The sequence below is a fragment of the Lycorma delicatula genome, chromosome 2, assembly GCF_047948215.1.
Source record: "Lycorma delicatula isolate Av1 chromosome 2, ASM4794821v1, whole genome shotgun sequence".
Taxonomy (NCBI): Eukaryota; Metazoa; Arthropoda; class Insecta; order Hemiptera; family Fulgoridae; genus Lycorma; species Lycorma delicatula.
In genome coordinates, this window is record NC_134456.1 from 116,577,237 (window position 1) to 116,592,142 (window position 14,906).

Consider the following 14,906-nt stretch of genomic DNA (forward strand, 5'->3'; position numbering starts at 1 on the left):
TTTTTGCGTAAATTACAGATCTGTAAGTACAATTTTTCTACCTTTACTTTTAAATAAATTACGCTTCAAAAAAAATTAAGGAAAAATATAGTTAAAATCTGTAAAATCTACAATTTTGCATGGGCATACCTGTGTTAGAATGATTTCCCTGATGCTTTTCTTTTATGAACAGCCTCAGCCACATCCCGAATTAATGTCCAACAGTTATCGGCTAGCATGCTAGTATTCCATTTCCATTTATAGCGGCTTTCCATCACAGAAATGTCTTTGTGGAAACGTTCACCTGTTCGTCACTTACGTCTCCGAGGTTTTCCGGGAAAAATTGCAGATGTGAGTGGAGGAAAAGACATATTACATCTTATAGCTCTGTATTAAGTAAGAAGTTAATTAACAATATCGTGGTAATTGTCTGATTTTTGTTTGCCGAGAAAGTTTTTGCAAACGTCTTTAAACGAAGCCGAAGCTGCATTTTCTACATTATTTAACATCGAGTTAAATGCATCATCTTTGACCAAATCTCTTATTTGAGGACTAAAAAATATTCCTTCTTTAATTTTTCCTTCACTTATATTAGGAAATTTCAGCCTGATCTAAAAAATCCGGGACTATCCTTCTTCATTGCTTTTACAAAGTTTTTCATTAGTTCTAGCTTGATATTGAGAGGGGGTAAAAATATTTTTATGGGTTCACCTAAGGGCACATGAATAATATTTTTCTCATTTGGAGTTAAATTGTCTCGTTTCTTCCACTATCTGGTAACATAATGTTTATCTCTAGCTCGGCTGTTCCATTAGTAAAGAAAACACATGTACTTAGTACAGCCTAACTGCATGCCTAACAAAATAGTTATAACTTTCAAATCGCCACATATGTTCCAACTATATTTTTTATAATTTATTTTTTCAATAACGTCTTTAATCACATCGTAAGGCTCTTTCAAATTAATACCATAAGTGACTGGTACCGAAGGATATTTGTTACGGTTGTGTAATAGAACCACTTTTACTACACTTGGACGAATCTATGAAAAGGTGCCAGTCCTCAGGTTTATGAACTTGTCTTAACTGTAACATAAGCTCATGAATATTTGTGCAATAAACCAAATTATTTTCATCAAAAAAGTACTGAAAAAGTTTTTTTTGTCAGCTTTAGAAGCCTGAAATTTTTGTATTTTTTTGAAGTAAATTCCAACCTTGCAGTCTTTGATCCTAACAGTTCAGCTTGATTTTTTGATAAATTTAAATCCCTAATCAAGACATTTAATTCACCTTGTGATATAGGAAGCCTTTATAATAGCTTCCTACCTAATGATGCGGCTTATTGAAAGATAATTCAAAATCAAAATCATTGTTGTCTTCTTCAGAACTGCCTGATTCTTCATCGCTGCTTTTGACTCAGGAACTAGAATAATTTCACTGTGAGGTACAGGCCTGATTGCAAATTGCAATGAAGAATATTTTACAGTATGTTTAGATTTTTTACAAATTCAAGATACACTTGTTAAAAAAAAGTAAAAATCGGTTACGTGATCCTTTGTTTCACGCCAAACCATAGGTACATCATAGCAAAGCCTTTGGTGTACCTTTCAGCCATCCTCATAAATATACATAACAATTTGTGCATACTATATGAGGATCCCACGTCTTATCCTGATCGTCAATTTTACACTGAAAGTACAAATGATATGCTTTTTTTTAATTAAAGGTGAAATGTTTTTTTCTATTTTATTTTATGGTAAACTCACCACACACATAACAAAAGGCATCCACATAATTTACACAATTTCAAAGCATTGACACTGAAATGTTAACAAACTTAATATAGCAATAAGACTGAACAAAATTAATTCATTCCTAAATCCAGTGCTTAATACAAACAACACAGCTGTGTTTTCATCTACATGTTTTGACCTGCACAGACATGATTAATCTTTTCCATGATGGCTCACTCTTCAGTATTAGATATGTTGTCACAATATGTGACTATGATATGATTTAATTCTTTGTCTAGTATTGTTTATTTATAGACTACAAATTATATTAACAAAGTTAAACAATAAAAAATGAGCTAACAAAATACAATATATGAGCTTAAAATGGTAACTGTTTGTAGAAAAATGAAAAAAAATCCTTCAATTAAACTTCAAAACATTTTCATAATGGTGGGTGATAGAAAAATTCTGAGTTCATATTCGTTTTCAGTATCAAAAAACAGATTAAAACCATGTATCGCATGTTAGGAAACAAAAATTATGTTTATTAGTATTATTGATAATTATCTACGAATAAATAAATTATTATTAAGATAAATTATCTTTCATGTTAAGAGAAAAATTGTTTCGTTGCCGCTGACCAACAATTCAATCTGAACATACATGATCATGGACATGAAAAAATCTTCCCAAAAATATACTGAGTATATAATATTTTGTACAGTACACGAAATAGGTTGAGGTAAGAAAAATCACTTGTTATGAATGACTTCCGATAAAGAATGAGGCAAGTTTTCTTACTATTATATTTGTACACGTTTTAGATTTAGTAAAGCAAATAAGTGGAATTGTTCGCAGCGAGTTGTTTTATAATGAGTGCAATATGATCAGCGATAATTCTATAACAATGTGATGGTGATCCTTCACAATTTCAAACAACTCCCCCCCCCCTTTATCATTGACGAGAAGTGGCATTTAAATGTTCGGTGTACAATGAAAACAACGGGCCGTTGCTAATTGTTCATACTCCTGATAATGTAGCTAAATTGTGAGCCTCAGCAAGAAAGAATTTAAATTAATCTAATCACATTATTCTTTATATATCTCGTATTCTTTATTCAGACAGATCTTGCTTTTCAGCTCATACAAAATTTAAATTGTCCGAAGGATCGATCGGTCGTGATAAATTAAATCGTTTACATTTTACAAAAAACATGCAAAGGTAAAAATCTATTGTAATACATTTTTTGTAATAAGATACTGTTATCTGAGAAGGCTATTTTTCTTATCTTTTTACCACTTTTCTAAGAAAAGTACAATATTACTTTCGATCGCATGATCGGACGAGGAGTGAAAATGGATTTTTAGGTTTTTTGGTATAGGAGTACGAAAATACCTTTATTTAAAATCGAGTTTCCTTATATATATATATATATGCCTATGTATAAATTTTGTAGCTCGAAAATCTCCAAACTACAGTGTCAATATAACTGAAATTTAAACATGCTGTAGTAGTGTACAGTACATAAAGTAGTGTGAAGTTGTGTATATGAAAATTTGATGAAGATTGATCGAGTTCGTTCTTGAGTTACTCAATTTAAAGTAGAAAAAAGTTGCAGTTGACTGGGTTGTTGACTGGGTGTATTTCTCATAAACGCTATATATAGTCACAGTAGTGAGCGAGTTAAATTAAAAAAAAAAATTATTGTAATGATTTTTTGATGAGAATGAGTTGTTACTTTTTCAAAAGGAAACAAGTAAAATAACGAAAGTCGGTCTTCTTGCGCAGAACTGCGAAAGAATTTTTTTTCTTTTTCAGACCATTTTTCCAATTTCTTTATTTAAGTTTAAGGAGGAGAGATTTAGATTTCACAGCCGTTAATCCTTCCTACCGCTTACCTACAAAAACGAATGAAAAATGGAAATTTGTAGCGTGTAAACAAGCCACGCCTGACCAGATTCGAAACGAGGAATCTACGAACCGAAGATGTAGACGCTTACAATCCGCAACGGAAATCGGCTTCAGGTTTTTGAGGTAGTTGACATGTAAAATTTTCATTTTTGGTCATACAATAACGTAAGAAATCTCCATGACCTATCAGTCTAACAGATAAGTTATTGTTTGGTATGGCAACGAAGAAGGCGATATCAACTTCTCCATTTTGAGGACCCTGAGGGATATTCATGAATATTAATGCGGGAGGATATTGACTTTCTTTTACCTCAACCTCAGCACATCTCGTCTCAACAAGTCTGGCATACGAGGGCCGTTTAGGCAATAGCTGATATTCTAAAATAATGCACGACTGATAAACGTGAAATGCTTAAGGACCTTTCCCAGATGATATGCAATGACGTATGGTTTTTTCTTATACAAATAGATTAAGCAAGGGTATACTCTCAGCGCTTCACAACTACTGTCAAGCTGACGGTTAAGAGTTAAAGAGGAAATTGTTGATATAACATCAGAAGTGCTAGAAAATACAGGATAAAATAGCCGTTAATCAAAATTGAATGGCCAGTTTCATAATCCAAGACATTCTTAATAATAAGATTAGTAAATCAATATTTTGAATTTTTAAATAAAAAAGAGATAATTTAAAAATATGTAGCTTCTCTAAGCCTCACTCCGTATAATAAATAGATATTACTTTATTTTTCGTACAGTAGATGATCTAACTTTAGCTAATATTTGTCCTTCCATACAAGGTACAGTTATAATGTTTCAAAATATAACTATTAATAATATCCTCCAGTTTTAAAGCATATTAATACGTAATAAAGTAAAATAAATCGATTAACAAAAATCTCAATTCTAATTTTATGACCAATTATTAAGAGTATCGAATAAATAAGTCCGATCAGGAATTAAGATTAATTCAATTCCAATGTACAGTCAATAATTTCATAAAAAAATAATTTAACATTACCATTACTGTAAGGATGTATAATTAAAATTTACACTTCCTAAGAAGTATTTTTAAAGATCCGTGTAGTTGAATATCTCATAGTACTTTACGAACACGTAGAAACCCTCCAAACAATGTATTTCTTGATAGATGATCCACGGCTTCATCAATCAATTTATTTCTATTTTAATATGTTGTATTTCAGACAAGCTTTTCAAACTTAATTTAAAGAAAACATAAAAAAGTGTAGATTCTTTTATTAGGAAGCGTTCTATTTATTAAGAACGACTTTAAATGCGGTAAAATAAATGAAACGTTACAGTGTATCGACGATACCGCAGAAACTATTTACAGTAAATACATTATCTTTTTTTACTTCCACGTTCTAAAAAAAAATATACATATAGATTACGATGCCGCGAAAAAATCTATGTATTAATGCCAGACTCGTAAAACACTTGATATATAAATGTTGAAAATCCTAACTTGACATTAACGCATTAAAACGCAAAATCAACGGTATCTTACTTAATACTGAAGATAAAAAAGAACAAAAGTGGAAGAATAAACGCTTTCATTAACACAAATAACAAACTTCATACGAAAAAAACAATTAAAATAACAACATTTGCAGAAGATGAAAAACACCTAGCTTTACAGGGGGGGCGAATCAAGAATCTTCCAAATGAAAGATAAACTACTCCAACATGTAGGCCGGCGAAGAGAATTTACACAAGGTGATTACGAATTAAATTACTCGTAAATAAAAAACGTGATTAGACCAATATTACGAATTTTGTATAAATCGTGCAAACAGAAACCAGCTTAAAACTTATTTCAGAATTTTTCTAAGTTTATAACAATTACATCCACAAGTAGGTAAAAGCCCAACGGGTAAAAAAATTATAAGCGTGCGAGCGTGTTAAAAAAATGAAGGTCCGAAGGTCAGCGTATTGGAACATAATTAAAATGCCACTAAGTCAAGTAAATAAAATAAATCGTTATAATATTATAAAGTAATTTCAACTTGCACAACACAATGAATAATTACTAGTAAATCAGATATAATTCTAACACCGTGTAGTTAGTGATTCACCGTCATAACATTTCCTGGTATAATAAATGCCACATCATTCTAATTAATAAAATAAAAATAACCATCAAAGTACGTAACATAAACATATTGAAATAACACGAGCTTTTCTCAAGCTTAGAAGATTTTACGTTCAGACGGTTCGATTGGAAACGAACAGACCAGACCAACGCAAACGTATTTCTGTTGGCTGTCCGTCAGTCTGACGGAGGTCGAACGTAATCTTGGGGCGGGCCAGACGAGAACGTCATCCTGCCGAATAAAATTCCTACTATTTTAGTTCGCTCCAGGTTTGAATACGATGAACATGTCTAATCCTTCCGACGAGTGGAATGACTTTGGTATAGAAAGTATTAATTGAAATCTCATAAGAAAACGAAGATTTTGGATTCACGATCTTGGATTTCACTCTCTATTCACCGTATGGACTGGTGTAACGAATGTACGGAGAAACAATTCTAGAACCCTCAAAGGAGACCTGTGACTAGTGAGTCCTGTACCTATGAGGCTTCAAAGAAAACGGGCTTGGTTTTTAAATTAATTAAGTTTTACGGAAAAGTTGCCCCGTTAAGTGTTGGTGTTATCTACTGAACCACCTTTTTACATTTAGAGAACAAGCAAACCGTCAGAACTAAAAATGTAATAACAATAATTAGAACATTTTTTATTTTATTTACAATTACTTAAAATTAAATTAATTATAACAGAACTCTGTAAAAGCATTCATGACAGAAACGGAAAATTATTATTCGACAAATCACTCAAATTATTTATATCGGGACGAACGGGGTAAAATGTTCATAGTCAAAAACGTAATTACAATTGTTAAAATCAAGGAGATTATACTTTTTTTGGAAGTTAAAATTAGGTAGGTAAAACATTATAGTTGGACAGTACGATATCATTTCATAAACGTACTCGCTACAGAAATGTAAACAAATTTTCAACAGCTAAAACCCATTGAGGAAAGTTTCCTGTTTTTTTATGGGTGTGTGTATAAGTAGCGCGCATGTGAGAAATTTCGGCAAGGGTGAATTGCTATTACAGTAAAACACGACAAACACTGGTAAATCTGAGTTCTTGTCGAGTATAAAACTTGACTGGGCTATTAAAAGAGGTTCATTAATTTATTGAATAGTTTTTCCTTTCCCCACTTATTTAGTAAATGTATAAGGAAAAAGGCCAGTTAAGCTCTTGAATACTACGACTTATTTCAACAACAAAAAAAGCCTGGGCGGTTCTAGAGAAGTGTACATGCAAAAATTCATAGTCTGTTTCTTACAAACCTTAGAAATACAACTAACATCAATACGGAACTTATTAGTCAAAAAATTATTCACACTTTGGGATTATAATATTTTTATAATCTTCTTAATTACTAGCCGCCAGATCGATTCAAAAATTAATATATATCAGGTAATTGTTGAAAATAAAAACCCACAATATGCCGGAAAGAACTGCATCATAAGTTTAAAAATTAACCGGATGGATATTACAGTTACAATTCTGTAAAGATATATTTTTACGTAATAGTGAAAAATGATTAGAAACATCTTATTTTGGTAAGTTATAATTGCAGAAGAATGAGTGTAATTAATTCAAGGAAGGAAATAATTTTAATCCTGGAGTATTTAGTAGTTAACAGCCGGTTCCCTATAATTATTACAGAACCAGTATCCTTAACTAAAACGCGTGAGATTTTAAAAACATTTCATTAACTCAGGTAATTGTGAAGACTATAACTTCAACTTTTAGTAAAATCACTCGGGTTTTAGATGTTCAATAATTTAAAAAAGGTTAAAAATTTGAGTAAGAAAATACAGGAAAAGAACAGATCTTTTTTTCTTATTATCTGTCTATCTCTCGTTGCGTGTGTGTATGCGCACGTATTAAGAGGTGTTTCAGATAAGTATGGGTTTGAACGTATTTAACTTTTTTCTTCTTTTTTAAATTCATTTTATCTGAGAGACTAAATCATTACTGCAATCTATTAAATAAAAAACACACTTCAATTTGTATTAACAGAACACTTGATTTACCATATGTCACCAACTTTTTTTTTCTCCTATAGTTCATTGGCGCAAATTACACATTTACGAAAACTTACATAACGAACGAAGAAGAGACAACTAAATAATTATTTAAATTAAATAGCACATCTTTGATGAAATTAATTAAAAATTAACTGTTCAGGTGTAACTAATCAAAGTCTTATTCCTAGCACATAAAAATATTATGGAATCTTTTATCCATTGATGTTTATGTTCTCTAATTGTAAGAAAAAGGAGTAACTTTTCGACTTATAAAACGCAAACTTAGTAAAAATATTTCTGATTGGGCGTTACACCGAAAAAAATTATTGCAAACAAAAACAGGGATCTCAAAAATTTCAACATTTTTAAAATCAAATTTATTTCGTGGTTCAAAAAACTCTTAATTACCAAAACATTTTCGCTTCCCTACAATCAAATGAGTCGTAAACGATAAAAATACTATGTAACCTGAAAATCGGTGTTTTCTTAAATCGACTGCACCCATCCAAGGTAAAAATGGCAAACTTATTCAAGGAGTTAGGGCGGAATGAAATCAGCTATCCAGAGGGAACACTTATCCATTCTATGGATGGGATGTTTTGTTCGTACTGCGGATCCTTATGAAAAGACGACTGTCATCCTGTCATTATTCACCAAATAACTCCTTCCTTTCTTTTCCTTGAGCCATTCTTTCCACTCTATGTTCTGCGGGTGTAAGTCAGATCCTGCTATGTTTAAACGGAAGAAGGTGGGACAACAATCTCTGTATCCTCGATTTACTACGGGGAACCACCGTCTTTGAAATGAACTGTAGTGAGGGGGATGACCCTGGGGGAATCTGTCGAGGAAATCTGGCCGAGGAACAGATTTATAACCGCGTTTTTGTGTTTTGAAACAGTAGATCGGAAATTTTCTGTCAGGTGTTTGCACAATAAGCTACATGACTGAATCGGTAAAGACGAGACTCTTAATTTCTTCTAAAATAAAAATATGAAAACTTACTAGGAGACCAACATCTGATAAGCGAGCCTAAAAATTATAAGCCTTAGTTGGCGCTAAAATTGTCATCGTACATAAATCTCGCTTTTAGTTTTTCACACTTACAAAATTCCACAAGCAAAAAATTCTAAGGATAGACGATGGCTTTCTTTAAAAAAAAAAAACCACTGAGGTTGTTCTCAGACGGTCTTTAAAAACTGGAGGAACAGAGATTTGTTGTGACGAAAATACCACGATACTGAGGAATTACGGACAGTACTGACACTAACTGCAAGGAGTGGTGGTCTTGAAGCACTCCTTTGGAAAGTTTTGCTTGTCTCGTTTCATCGTTCCACGGCACTTTTACTTCTTTCCGCTGTCCTTCGTATCTTTTTTCCCATAATATTCTACGGGCTTTAGCCAAGTGTGTACTGCATCCGTGTTAATATTGTTAGATCTGTTCGAGTCGCTACATTCTAGTATTCGTGTGTTTTAGTGGAAGAAGGAGCTCTGTTTTAAGGACCACCAAGGAATACAGTTTCTAATTCGTTAACCGCACTAAAAGCGAAACTATTGAGATATTGTGCTTATCGGTTAATCAAAGTCTTTAATTTCTTCGCATTTACGCCTTTTATGTAGCTTAGTAATCATAATCTTTTTGCTTGAAAAAGATACAAAGATAAAAGACAATCCGAATGCAATAAAGTTATGAGCAGATCAATAGAAAATAGTAAAAAACAAACTATGGAATTAATTTCCAATTATTTTTTTTTTTTTTTGAGAAATAAGTATAGTTCTGTACTCGAAAAGTAATTATCCAAAGAGAAAGATTACAAATAGTACAAATAACCTACGTGACGAAATAGCATCTCCATGTTTCATCCTATTGTTCAGGAACAGTTCGAAAACCGTTACAAAAATCATAAATTTGAAATAGGCTTCATAAAGTAATAATAGGCTTCTAGAAAATATATTTAGAACAAATTCAGATGTCGGATATTTTTTCCGATGTTTACGCTAAAATTAGCAAATTCTAGATTTAGGTTTATATGCAATACTGATGTAATCTTTGATTTCTAATTTTACCGGAGCAAATAACTACTTAAAATTAATTATAAAAGATTAATAAATAAATATAACTAAAGCTTCTTTTTACTCCCACGGTAAACAAAAATTAATACGTACATATCTTTTTTCATAAAAACGAATATATTACTTACAAATAAGGACGTACAAAAAAATTCGGCGAATTATTATAAAATATACGAGTATTAATATACGCTGGTTGAATCCATATAATTGGTAACAAATTTTTCTTACGTACACGATTCATTTTTATCCTAGTTCATGCACACAGCCTACTCTGTGAAATGTTTTCTGCAACAGAATGTTGACATCCACACTCTGAAACATCTGTTGAACATCAGAAAAACAAACTGCAAGGTAATAAATATTTTTAACTGTGAACATTTAGTATTTATTACGAGTAAAATAAGATAAATTAATTACCTCATTATCTAAGTAATAAGAGAAGATACATTAAATAAATATTAATAATCAAATAACAAAGTCTGAAAGTTTTTTTTATATATATATATATAAATTACGCACATTACCAAGAAATAAAAGATAAGAGAAATACTACCTATTAAAATGTGAGCCAAATTTTAACATTCAACGAATGGTAATCCCAAAGTGGAACTATTTTCGTTAAAATTATAATTACCTTTAAAAGAAAAGCCTTTGTTAACTAGGATGTCAAAAAAAATCCACGTATCAATACTTGATTTTCCTCGTAAAAATCGCGTATGAAAATCTTACCGAAGGAATTTAATACATAAAAAGAATTCTTGGATCAGAAAAAAAGGACATCTTACTGAATTACCTGTTACGATAACGGTACTAATAAGAAGAATATCAGTTAAAAAACTAATTTAAATGGATTAACTAATTCTCAACCTATTAGGCCCCAAAGGGTCACATTTTCATGTAGATACGTAAGATGCGCAGACGCGGGCAATATTTTTTACATTCTGTGAAGTTGAAATGTATTCAAGGATTTTAAAAACGCATCATCATTTAAACTCGATCGAAAAATCAAGGTCGTAGACTCACACGGTATCTCTGTTCAAAAGTACCGAAAAATAATTCATAATGTAAGTAATTAAATGTTACAAAATGCACTGCATTCTTTTGTCGTTCCTTTTAAATTGTATTCTTAAACAACGAACAACCAAAATAATGAGGTTCTACTGTGTTTATTGTACAAACATCGAGTCAAAACAATCGTTAAAAACTGAAAACTAATAGTAAGCGATGGATAATATCACACAGTCACGAAGTAAATAATAATTATACAGATAACAATAAATAAATGTGGTCAATTGGAACGCACGTTGCAAGACATACGATCTTTTATTACACGTAACTTAGAATTATCAAATGACCTCATAAACGAGTAGCGGTCTAAGGAATACAAATTATTTTATAATCACTACAACCAGACTATAAATAGATTAAAACAAAACATTTTATACTAAAACAATCAATAATTAAATTCAATTAACTTTATTATCAAAATCATTAGCCCACTATAATTAAAATGCAATGTAAATTAGATAAGAAAATAAAAATAACATTTATAGAAATAATTATTACCGCGGATAAGACCGGTTTGGGTTATTAATATATGTTTTTCGAAATAATAACAAACAATAAAATATGAGCAAACAAGTTAAATCAGTAACTTAGTCGCTCAATAATAACGATTAAAAAAAAAACATTTTAAAATTTTAATACTTAAGGATAGATTGTCAAAAAAATGAATAACAGTGTGAAATCAGTTGGATCAACGGTGTCTGTGAATATTAATTGACTAAACTAAAAAACTGAATTCGTGATGGAAGTCATCATAGTCCTTATGAAGAAATCAATGAAAGAGCTCGTAAAACGTACAATTTTATTAAATAGGTTTGTGAGGTAACTGCATAATGGAAACCAAGTAGAAATACCCTAAAAGTCGGTTACTGATTTTTCTTTTGTGTTTAATCAAAAAACGTAAGAAGTTCACCTAACACGATTCACAAACTCTTGATTCCGCAAGTTGCTGTTCCCATCCCGTTTACAAATTATTCCCTGCTCTGCTAAAGAAATACAGAGATCAGCAACCACCATCAAGAAGGCCTCGATAAGTACTCTTTTGAATATATTTGTACGTTTCGTTTCTTCCGTATATAGATCATCCTTCTGATAAGTCACTCCCTTCCTCATCTTCGACCTTTTTCCCCAGGTGTATTCCCTTCCTGAGTTTTAGCGGTTAGAAGCCTTTAGGATCAGTGCTACGGATGCGGGTGGAGTTCGGTAGCGGACGTTTTATCTACGTATAACTCGTCTGGGGATTCTCTTTCCGTAACAGTTAATCGTACAAAAAGTCCGATCTAGAGACTAAGTGTTCATCGAATAAAGCCGATCCTGAGCTTCCTAAATCGTTAACACAACCGTTCATCATTCGTTAATAAATCTTTTAACTTTTAAAACATATAATCCGTACCGCAATCGTCAAAGAATTCCAGACGAGTGTTTTAACCGAGTACACTATACAAAAAAGATAATTATTAGAGCTACAGCTTTGAAGCGTTACCAGAAAAAATGAAAATCGAATCCAGAAATAGACCGAAATTTAGAAAATGCAAATAACTGTATGAAGAACGACTTAACGCTTAATAAATGAATTGAACATTTTATAATTTTATTTATATTCTGCTTACTGTACATTTTAACATTTTTATGACGGTAACATTCTGTTTACCGTACATTCTAATACTTTATGAATTAAAGTAAAACAAGAATAATTAACCAACCTAACAGTTAGAAATTACAAACCTCTTTTCTATTTCATTAGATTATTTATCTATTACAAACTGTTTTGAAATCATTTTGATATTGTTGCCACTTCTTTTTCTTTTTCCTATTTAGCCTCCGGTAATTATCGTTCAGATATTACTTCAGAGAATGAATGAGGATGATATGTACGAGTGTAAATGAAGTATAGTCTTGTACAGTCTCAGTTCAACCATTCCTGAGATGTGTGGGCCATTTGATACCCAACCACCAAAGAACACCGGTATCCACGATCTAGTATTCAAATCCGCGTAAAAATAACCGACTTTACTAGGACTTGAACGCTGGAACTCTCGACTTCCAAATCAGCTGACTTGGGAAGACGCGTTCACCACTAGACCAACCCGGTGGATTGATATTGCTGCCACTGGACGGGTCAAAACTGAACGGCAGAAATTAAACCTTCCTTACTTTCACTGTCAATTGCGTAGTTCACGACTGAATACCGTACACAAGTTGCGGCAAAGATCAGCCAACTTTGCTCCTTGATGAATGCAAATATACAAAATACATTCTAAAAATATTCTCTTGAAGATTTGTCATTTGTCGATATTTATTACGGTCGTACTCTGATAACTATTGACAAGAAACTGATACTTAATACTGCAAATTTTTCTTTCTTGCGAATAATTCAACAGTTTCCAATTTGAAAATTTGAATTCCTAATAAAAACACAGCAGCAGTAGCAAAATATGAGACATGTAAGTTAAATCAACACCAATTCGAGAAATGGTTCACAAATACGTAATAAAGTTGATTTTGTGCTACTGTAAAAAAAGGGCACTACATAAAATGTAAAATCCGTAAAAGGAAAATGCAAACGCGAGTCTATATTCAAATTATTTTATATTAATACGCAAAATAGTAAAATAGTAAGTAATTAATATACATCCCTGATCACGCTACAATCGTATGTTTCTCACAGAAACTAAAATAAGACAAACAATTTTTATGTTTATTTAATAATAATTATAATATATATTTTTATAGAGGAAAAATAATAATAATAATAATGTATATATGTATATATTTATAGAGGAGACAAAATAATCATTTATTAAACATGTGAAAACAAAGAAAGCAGTTTAATTAAGAGAATGTTTCACAATGTTATCAAATGCAACTTAATCCGATAGGTCCATTATGCCAATAAAATGGTCCATTAGTTACGTTCTTATTATTGATCTGTTATTTGATCTATTTTTGTTTAACAGATGAAAGATGAAATACGACTAATGGATTAATAAGAATCATTCTGAAAACTGGCAGCTTTTATTTTGCGCTGTTTAAATAATAGAATAACTTCAATTCAAAATGTAGGCAGCACTATTTATTATTAAAGATTGATTAATCAGCAAATAGCTGTTATAAGAACAGATTTAACTAGTATTCCAGAGCTCAAAACATCTAAATTAAATTTAATCTGCTACGTGAATTTAGCAAACCGATTACGAAGAACAGGTATTTATAGCGAAAACCTTAATAAGAATGGCATTAATACTGTCACAGAATAAAGATAATTACGAGATAATTAAAGTAATTACGATAGAGTTATGACGTCTAGAGGGAAAGTATTTTATTACATTAAGAATTCTAAAGATCATACCGATGGCCTCATGTCATCAAGAAAAAGATGGCCTAAAAAAACCTATAATGCAAGAAAATTTTAGCTGTTGTGTTCGTTCAGATCCCAAGTAATTCAATTATGAAAATTTAGAATATACGAAAAAGTCCACTATGCAAGACCGTTGAATCATCTAAATTTAAATATTACATCTGCAATAAGTTCATGTTTACCTGAAAATGGTTTTGATAAGCGAGACTGATTTATTTATTATTTCGCAAGATCTTTGATCTGATGAAGCAATCATTTTGCCTTACTTTTTATGTAAACAGGCACAACAGAACTTACTGTGCTTCACACAACTAGAACAACTGGAGTTGTATGTTAAAAGAAGTATGTTTTTTCTGGAGTAATCCGTTTCTATTGGAAGGAACAGTAACTGGCGATAATGACAGTACTTTGATATCTAATAATGTCGAACCAGGATTTTAAGAACATTGCGACTGGCCTTTTTATTAATAAAATTTATCTATAGATAAATTTATCTATATAAGTTTTGTTCAAAAATTAAAAAATAGCATTTCATAAATGCATAAAATCCGGCAAGGATTCGAAAGAAAGATATTAATTCTGAAAAAAAAAAACTAGTGTACATTTGAATAATTTTATTCATTTTAACTTCTATTTGAAATAAGAATCTGACTACTAATTACAATAA

General features: G+C 31.3%; 1 protein-coding gene across 6 annotated transcripts in view; it reads right to left on the reverse strand.

The window, feature by feature from the left end:
* The window catches only part of NFAT (nuclear factor of activated T cells 3), a 182,897-nt gene that overhangs the window by 86,304 nt on the left and 81,687 nt on the right, over positions 1-14,906 (reverse strand). Inside the window, exon 1 of one of the 6 annotated variants that reach the window (XM_075356144.1) lies at positions 9,945-10,061. The exons of the other annotated variants lie outside the window; for them this stretch is intronic. The gene's annotated coding sequence lies outside the window, so the exon portion shown is untranslated. Of the gene's footprint in view, positions 1-9,944; positions 10,062-14,906 lie in introns of those variants that run through there. 6 annotated transcript variants of the gene reach the window in all.